The sequence below is a fragment of the Mytilus galloprovincialis genome, chromosome 3, assembly GCF_965363235.1.
Source record: "Mytilus galloprovincialis chromosome 3, xbMytGall1.hap1.1, whole genome shotgun sequence".
Taxonomy (NCBI): Eukaryota; Metazoa; Mollusca; class Bivalvia; order Mytilida; family Mytilidae; genus Mytilus; species Mytilus galloprovincialis.
In genome coordinates this window covers 21,347,052-21,357,144 of record NC_134840.1, presented here as the reverse complement: position 1 = coordinate 21,357,144, position 10,093 = coordinate 21,347,052, and positions in this window count along the sequence as shown.

The following is a 10,093-nucleotide window of genomic DNA, read 5'->3' as shown; positions in this document are numbered from 1 at the left end:
ATTTGACCTTCCAACTTCCTATGAGCTCTACTGTCGAGTCTTGTGTAGACCAAACCCATCTCCCGTACTTCATTATATATATATATATATATATATATATATATATATATATATATATATATATATATATATAAAAGATGAGGTATGATTGCCAATGAGACAACTATCCACAAGAGACCAAAATGACACAGAGATTAACAATTATTGGTCACCGTACGGCCTTCAACAATGAGCAAAGCCTATACCGCATAATCAGCTATAAAAGGCCCGATATGAAAAAGTAAAACAATTCAAACGAGAAAACTAACGTCCTTATTTGTATAAAAAAATGAACGAAAAAAAAAAATATGTAACACATAAACAAACGACAACCACTGAATTACAGGCTCCTGACTTAGGACAGGCACATACATAAATAATGTGGCGGGGTTAAACATGTTACATATGCCTTGTATATTTGATGAACTACTGCATTTGTACCGTTTGTTATATATTCATCACATGTTTTATATATATATCTTAAGATTTGTACAACGATACTAATATATATTTATTAGGAAAGTTGTCCTTTGATGAGTGTTCGTCGGGGAAACAGCGGTGACACCCCACAATTTAAAAATCTTTCATGCAAATACAGGTTAAAAAATATGCAGATCGATAAAACTAAAATATAAGTTTATCATGGCATTAAAATATAATGATAGTTAACAATACAAGTTTTCTTAAATCAATCAATTTTCTTTCATTGTTATATTCAAATCATATTACTGTAAATAACGCAATAGGTTGTCAAGACTTATTACAGTTACTTGACTGTTAGTGTTGCTCTCCACCAATTGCAACTTATTCAAAATTTTGACCAAATTGCAATTTGTTTTATAAAATCAAATTGTTCAACTGGTCAGAAATTTGAACCAACTGCTGTCGAAAACCACAGCCAAGTCATGAAAGTGCAAAGTGATAAAATAAAACATACTTACAATCCTATAAGACTTTACTCCACTTTAATGATGATGTGACAAAATTAGTTTATCAGTTTGTATAGGTATATTATAGTCATTTCCATGCTGAAGGGGAACTGTTTATTTTGAATTGCTATAAAATTGTCCAAACTAAGCTTTCATACAGTTTTTCTTTCTAAAAGTATTCTATATTTATACGAATCAGACATTATGTGAATTAAAACATTTCATATTCAGTAAAATATGTGTAAAATTGCAATATATGTTTGTAGGAAGTTTCCATGGGGGAGGTAATCATTTTTTATTTCAAAAAGTCTTTATTCAAAAGAATAATATTTTAGGTTATCTCCCCATGGAAACTTATCAATAGCATATTTGTTATTTCACACATATTTTACTGAATATATGATGTTTTATTTAAAATGATATCTGATTCTTATCAATATAGAATACTTTTAAAAGGAAAAACTATATAAAAAGCTTAGTTTGGACATTTTTATAGCAATTCAAAATAAACAGTTCCCCTTAAGCATGGAAATGACTAATATAACTATACAAACTGATAAACTAATTTTGACACAACATCATTAAAGTGGAGTTAAAGTCTTATAGGATTGTAAGTATTTTTTATTTTATCACCTTGCACTTTCACAATTTGACTGAACAGTTGGTTCAAAATTGTGACCAGTTGACCAGTTTGGTTTTATAAAACAAATTGCAACTTGGTCAGAATTTTGAATGAGTTGCAATAGTCGGATAGCAACACTAACAGTCAAGTCACTGTAACAGTTCAATGAGAATAGCAAGTTGTATACATATGATTAAAAGTTTGTTTGCATTGATTTACCCATTTTTTGTATTCAAAGTCTCCATGGAGTTTACTTTTAGTAGAGCGTGTCTCTGTCTTGCATGTGTTTTTTTCATTTTTATCTATTATCACAACAAAACATTAAGTGACTTTTTTCAATATTTCTTTAATACAAACGTACCAACGGACACTCATCGACCAAAAAACGCACAAAAATCTCAATGCAACATTATTGACCGAACTGAGTCGTTAAAACTGAAATTTAACAACTTAGCAAAGTTACTAGAATAATCACTAAAAAAGTTAGAACGATCTAAATCTGACTTTATATTCAGTTCCTCTTTTGAATCAGACTCTTACATTTGTAAGTTCAGGAATTTATGTATCATAAAAAAAATGCAATATTAAATATTGATACACGTTTTATCAGAAAAATATGTTGATCAAATAACATCAATATTACAGATTATTCGAATTTCAAGTTAAACGTCTATTGTAATTGCTAATGCTGGTTAAAATTGACAAGCATCATCCTGATGGAACTCATAAGCTGTTCCTGTTGTATTTCTTTTATTCAATTTCCTATCACGCAAACATTTCCGTTATTTTCTGGTAATTACAATTCCACGAAATACAGTCTAATCTAGGAAAGATACGACTAAAAATATTTTCTTCCTCTAAATAGACTGAAAAATTGGTTAAAAGTGTGCTAAAATAGCTATGTATGCATACAACAGAGAACAATGACATCAGTTATTGAGAATTCTCCTCTTATATTTGATGTTTTTCCCTCAGTTTTAGTTTGTAACCCGGATTTGTTTTTTTCTCAATCGATTTATGAATTTTGAACAGCGGTATACTACTGTTGCCTTTATCTATTGAATACCGTTAATATATTACACCATTGAGATACTCTATCCATTAAAAAAAAAGGATTTGAGGTATGCGTGAATAAAACAATTTAACAACACAAAGTTTCGGCAAGATTAGTTTACCGATTTTCCAATCGCTTGGAAGATATAAAACAAGGTAGCAAACAAAACCAAAAGCTGAAGGAGAAAGCTCTGACTTTGAAGTCATAAGTGATTATCGTACTTCAAACTTCATTGGTCAAGCAATCAAAATTCTGGATGTTGGTGTTTCGAACAATACTGTCGAGTTCTAAGTAAATATTTATGACCGTAGGCCATAGATAACTTTCTTATGCTGTGTATGTATCATTCGTCATGGGAACATCACTCATTCAAAATGCCCAAATCGGGATCTAGTATGTTGATCTGGATATATAAAATACCACCACGCACACCGAGTCGTATTTGTAACGTACTAGATCACAATTTCATAGTCCGCAGGAAGACACGTCACCCTTTTGACCACATGAGTTCGAATCTGAACAGTCTGTCTTCACTCGAATTTAAAGGGTATATGCTTACCGGAGATGTTTCAAATTACATTTTAAAAATTTTTGTTCGAATCAGCCTGGCTTCAAAACACCGATATGTTGCAAATTGAAGCGAAGAAAAATTACCCCCAAATTGAGAATAAGTCATAAAAATGGGAAGACATTCTAATAACCCCTGAGATCAACATTATGCCACAGGTGATATGCATTAAAGAATGACGGACTTTTTAAAAATATTATTGTTAAATTAATCAAATAAGATTTGAAAAATATGTGTTTGGATGAAATAGAAAGTAAGCCCTAAATTGTACTGATCTATCAGAAAATTGAAATAATTATAATACACTAAACATGTCGATTTCAAGTTAAAACCCAATTATCAAAGAAACCAGGCAAATATTTTGTGCACCAGAAGTGCCTTTGTCTACATCAGTTACGCTCGATTGGAAAAGGCCAAATCAACTTATAAATTGAAGAGCTTTCAGAACTCAAATCTTACAATATATTAGTTATGTTCTTCAAAAAAGTTCCGCAGGGAATCTTAATAATATATTTGTCAGATCATTTAAAAAAAGAATTGACTTAAATTTCGTGATATTGTATTGGTAACAAACCAAATAAGCTTTGTTTATAGGGGCTCGCGGGTATAAATCGATTTCTTGTTTTAAATATAGGATTTCGCTATTTATTTTCTATAAAAAAAAATTGAAAACAACACGTTTAATAATTTCAATGCGTCCGAAGCACTTTTCTTGATTTACCCTTCATCAGGAACGCTCAAAGCCACACATTTGAAATCCGAGGATGTATAAATACCGAAACCGTTTTAGCCATGGCGTTGTCAGTTTATTTTCGATTTATGAGTTTGACTGTCCCTCTGGTATCTTTCGTCCCTCTTTCTTGAAGAGCTATATAACAAAAATACCTAAAATTGATTGCCAAATTCATCTAAAGTCAACTTTGCCTGAGGGAGCTAAAACCTTAGTTTTTTAATAATTTCAAAATTTATAAACGAACTAAATCATATACTTAATAGAAAAAGAAAATAAAAAATATGGGGTCTTTTTGTTAATGTACTTTTTGCTGTTGAACTAACAGGGAAAATATAGGTAATATTGTAATTTAAAAAAAAAACTCATTTACAGAAATCGTCTTAATTTTACAATTGTTCAGCTTAAGGGCATACGATACAGTTTTGATCACGTATTTATAGTTTGATGAAAGTTTCCATATAGGCTATTTTTTGTCTGGTTAACTCAAATATGTAATAAAAAATATCATGTGCTAGTTTTTGATTTCAATGAGGTCGAAATTTTGTATATTTGCTCAAAATTCGGATTTGTGGCCGTATTTTCCCTTGCGAAAGAAAGACATAACTTTTTTGTTTTAAAAGATAAACACAAATTGTTTTTTGTTAAATAATTTGTAATTTCTGTTTTTTATAAGTATCCTAAAAATGTATGCTTTTTAAATTCAGAAATAACTCATATTTATCAAATGGTCATGAATTGAGAAAAAAAAACGTCATTTTTTGCTGTAGATTTATCAAAATTCCCTGCAAAATGAAACAAAATTTTGTTTTAAAAAATAGGGGGACATGCACTCGTTTTCAAATTAAATCAGTTTGAATGATAAAAATCAGTCGAAAAATGCATCTTTACCCGACATGTCACTGTTTGACGTCGAAAAAAATAACATTTTACGTTAGCAACGTAATTACCTCCCCTGTAACTGTATCGTATGCCCTTAAGTACAGCTTATTTGAAAATAATAATAAAAAATATAGGTCACCGATGAGTTAAAACGGATATTTCAATTTTAATTTTTGCACCAAAGGAAGATAATTTGGAGCTTTTTCAATGATACAAACATTTTAAAACTCATCTGGGGCTAAAACGAATCGATTGATTTGGTAGATTTTTTTCATAAAGTACCATTTAATAGTGTAATAAATAAAATTAGTAATGAAAAAAAAAAAAAAAAAAAAAAAATTCGGATATTTTGGTACTCTCGAGCATCCTTAAACGAAAATAAAGATTTGAAGTTGATGTACAAACTCTATTTTAGTGGGACTATACTACATTTCCATATCGACGCTGTGAAGGTAAGTTTCACTTTCCGCTTCTTATTTGTAATCCAATTCCATTTCATATAGATTTAGATCTTTAAATATTATATTTTCTGCATAGAATTTTCTTATGTTACCTGTGGGAAACGAGGCAAATTCTGATGCTTAATTGAGGAAATTAAGGATTAATACTTATCAAAACCTTAATGAGAAGATTTAAGTGGAAAAAGAAATTACAAAATATGCGAAAAGTAAAATAACAAAGATACCGAACTACGAGGATAATTCTAAACGGAAAGTCCCTAATCAAATTCCAAAATCAAAAGCTGAAACACATCAAACGAAAGGAGAACAACTGTCATTTCCTGATTTTCTCCTGTAGAAGATGGTGGATCAAACCTGGTTTTGTAGCTAGCTTCATATTTTACTTGTATGAAAATCACACAAGAATCCATTATATTGTCAACAATGTGTGAACAAAACAAACATAAATGATAGGCAAAAAGTAAAAATAAGGGTTCAGCCGTCAACATTGTGTTATAATCTTACTCACTATAGAAACAAACAAATATGTCAACAAAGGAAAACAAAAAGGCATATAGATGAAGCACATTGGTACATATGAAAGACAAGAATACAAAAATTAAGTTTACCATAGCCCAATAACACAATAACGGGATGTATAAGTACCGAGCCACGTGAAATAAATTTTACCAAAAAAAGAGAAAACAGTTAAGGCATTGATTAACAATTACAAAAAAAAAATACTATAACACTTTATTAAGATGATAAAAAAAGTTAGTACCTAGCAAAAATAAAAGCAACAGTAGTAAAAACTATTCGAAATTCATAAATCGATTGAGAGAAAAAACAAATGCGGGTCACAAACTAAATCTGAGGGAAACGCATCAAATTTAAGAGAACTACGACACAACAGAAACACAACACCGTTTCTAGAAATTACAGTTAGTGAGGATATAATAAGCCTTCCAATAGTAAAAAGGCTTTAGTAAAAATAACGAACTCCAAGGAAAATTCAAAACGGAAATCCCTTTATCAAATGGCAAAATCATAAACAAAACCAAATGAATTATAAGCAGCATGAACACACGAAAAAGGATAAGTTTGAATTTGAGATGGTCTGTTATGATAAAATCGCATAATATATGTAAATGTATTGTATGACAGTGTTGGTTTTTTTTTCTCTTCAACTCGGACGGAGCTTTTTCTGGTAAAAGGGAGATAACTATTTTTGAACTTTGAACAATTGCCTATCACAATGCATTATATCTTAAGTATAAAAAGGACAGACGGTAGTAAAGGGCAAATAAATAAAGCCAATAATAATTCATCGATGTCCAAGTCTCAAAAATCGAGTAAGAAGATATAGATCAAGTTTACAAACAAAACCTGAGAGAATTGCATAAGAAACAGGGTAAGTCCAATAAGTTTTGCTGATTGCCGAGCCGTTTTTAATACATGTTTGTTTTGACATGGTAGTGGATAGAACCTTGGTGTTCTGCATTTGCAGCGAACACTCACGTGACCAACGTTATCAGTCATTCCCAAAAAATGGGTACAATTCGAATGTAGACACTGTTAAAAAATAAATTTCAACTGAGCAAAGAGAGAGTGTTGTTTTCTTCTGTGTCTATATCTAGTCTTTTTACTTACACCATTTTAGTTGTTTTCTAGTTTTAGCATTTTTTGTAAGACAAGGTAAGTATGAACGTATCGGAGGTTAGTGTTGTATAAATCCATCTTAAAAATTGCATTAGAGAAAAACACAAGATTTAAATCCAGGCTCATGTGAAATGGGTTACATTTACCACCATAGCAAACTGATTTATACGTATTATTCTGTATATATTGAAAGCAAATACCAATTTTAAGGTCTGAATTAATATAGTGTTTAAAAAATAATTCAAATAAGTAGTTTTCACAACTTATTTTGTAATAAATTTAAACTAATGAAATGTTATGCTGTATAATATTTTAGTTTCATAATACAGCTTTCCAGGAAAAACCCTATTATTTATGTTTTGAATCACTTGTATGTATTTATTATGCTTGTATTAATTCACACCCCCATCTTTGTTACGGAGGTTGATATCAAACCAGTATCTGAATGCTGATACATAGTAAAACTTAACTCTTTAATGCTAGCTTTTCTAAACAATTTATTGACATTACAAACTAAAAAACTGTTTTCTATCAAGTTATATGTTTCTTTTAGTCAAATGGACTTGTTTTTGTCAAAATCTCCGTAACGATTCATGAACTTTCACTCAAAAATATGTTTTACCTAAACCGAATACTGTTCAACTTAATTTTATTAGCTCTACACAGATAATGTCATCTTCCTTCACACCATAATGTATATATTATACTCAACTATGAAGTTTTGGAGTCAAAATAATTTCATTTCGAAAATTTCTATCCTCCGTAACGACATTTAAAACCTCCATAACGGACAATTCCAGTTCTTACCAACAGCAAACATATAAATGAATGTAAATATTGGAATTAAATGACAAACAAGACAATAGAATTAAACATTTTCTTAGTAAATCGTTATCTAAAAAGAGTAAAGTCCTGTTAGAGAAAAAAAACTTTTTTTCCTTAAATTTCTATCCTCCGTAACGTAAATCAATGATGTCGTCTATGATTGACATCACCTTTTGATTTTTATTAGTGATTATTGATGAACTGATTTGGTATCTATAACAATGTACAAGAATTTCAATTGGTATGATCGTGTTTACATGCATCTTTAGATTTTTTTTATTTGCATAACCTCCGTTACATTGATGAGTCCTAAATAATCTTGAAAATGTTTGCCATAAACCGTTGTTAAAGTTATGATTGTCGTCGTAATTACACAAGTTGTGTTGTAGACTATTTTAAATCTAAGAAAATGGCCGATATATAACGTTAAACGTTATAATGTTGCTCACATAATAGGGAAAAACAAGTTAACCTACCTTTCTCAAAACAACATTTTTTTTTCTCAAAATCTGTATTTTGTTTGTCTGTTTTATTTAAAATAAATGATGTCTGCTACAAAAATGACTTTCGGCTGTGTCGGCAGCCGCTGATACTGATAAAAAAGTCTGACAACTTAACTGTAAATAACTGCGTCACGGAGGTTATTTAAACGGAGGTTAGTTTCATTTACATTATACATGGAAATATGTAACAATATTGTTGGGTTGCTTTCTCAAAACTGATTATTGAGAAGCTTTATGGGTGCTTTCAATGAAATAATCATCATTTTGATTTGTTCTTGGTTAGTGCGTTCCAAAATACGCGTCACGTAGGTTGGATTCTTATATGCGACAATCGAAAAAAAGAGAAAGAGAAGATTTTTTTTTATTTTTCGTTTCATTGCAATAAAAGTTAAATGCAGGATTTTAAAATTTGATGTATCAACTTTGCTTAAAGTCACTTTGGGCATGATTTCCAATCATATAAATATGTTTTGACTGTACCTAAAGATACGTTACGGTAGGTTATACGTTTATCGGCGACATTGGTTTAATGGGTAAATCAAAGTGTATATTATAACTTTTGATTCTAAAATATTTTTGTGGATAAAAATCAATATAGTGTCAAATAAAAAAAGCAGATCTAATCATGATTTAGATGAAATAAAGTATTTTAATTCACACCGATATTTGGAGTTTTTCTTGGCGACATTCGGAATTCGTGTGATTTCCGTATATTGAATAGAAAATCACACAAATATATTTACGATACACATCACAAAAGAATATAATTTTATTTTAGTATACATATTAATCACTTAGAACACGAAAAAGATTATCTGTGACATATGTTAGGCTTGCATTTTGTGGTTATTTGCCGGCGACACTGAAATTTTGTAATTGTACCCATTTTTTGGGAATGACTGTATATGCAATATTTGTTTTGATATTTCAATGAACTTTTTATGGTCATATTCGCAAAATAAAAAAGAACTATGTCTATCATTATCAAAGTACATTAATTTTAAATACCTTTTAATGATAAAGTAACAACCAAACATATTTTGTGTGGGGTTTTTGAATCTTGACTTTAAAGTCCACAGGTGAATATTCAATTTTAAAACAAAAACAAAAACAAACTAACAATATATTCAATTGTAAGATGCTGCAAATTACGTAAATCACGATATAGAATACTCAGTCTGAATAGTATACTTGGTTGCCAAAAGGATAGGGTAAGTTTTGAAATTCTCGTTGCAATCAGTTTTACGGTTTATTTATTCATACTGCAAAGTCAAACTGACTCCTCTCCAAAGTATAGGTTTAACTGATTATATACTTAGTCGACATTATAGTAGTAACATTTATTTCAGATTTTAAAGGGCTTTATGATTTAGTGTATTTAAGAAGGTAATGAATTCAATTATCTGCTCTTACGATTTTTCAAATATTGTTTTGTCTGAAAAGCACCCAACCTTATAGTGCTACTTTGTGTCAATATCTTGTTACACATTTAATACCTAGTTCTGTGAAGAACAAGTATGTTGTATGTTGATTAAACAGTTCACGTTAATAACCCAGGGTCCAGTCTTAGTATTGATGCTGTTATAAACATGAATTATATCCGACGAAATAATCAGTAATATAGGAATGCAAAAAATGAATCCACCAGCAAGACCCATCAACATAGATGATGTGCTACGATCTGAGGCAGACTTTTTTGTATTTTTTTAGGCAGAAGTAGCTTTAACATCCACAGTTAAGTTTTGTTGAAGTTCGTCAACATTTGATTTTAAGATATCAATAAGCTGGTCTTTAGTTATGTTGATGTCTCTAAAAAATTTCCATTTACTGGTCGTAAAACTA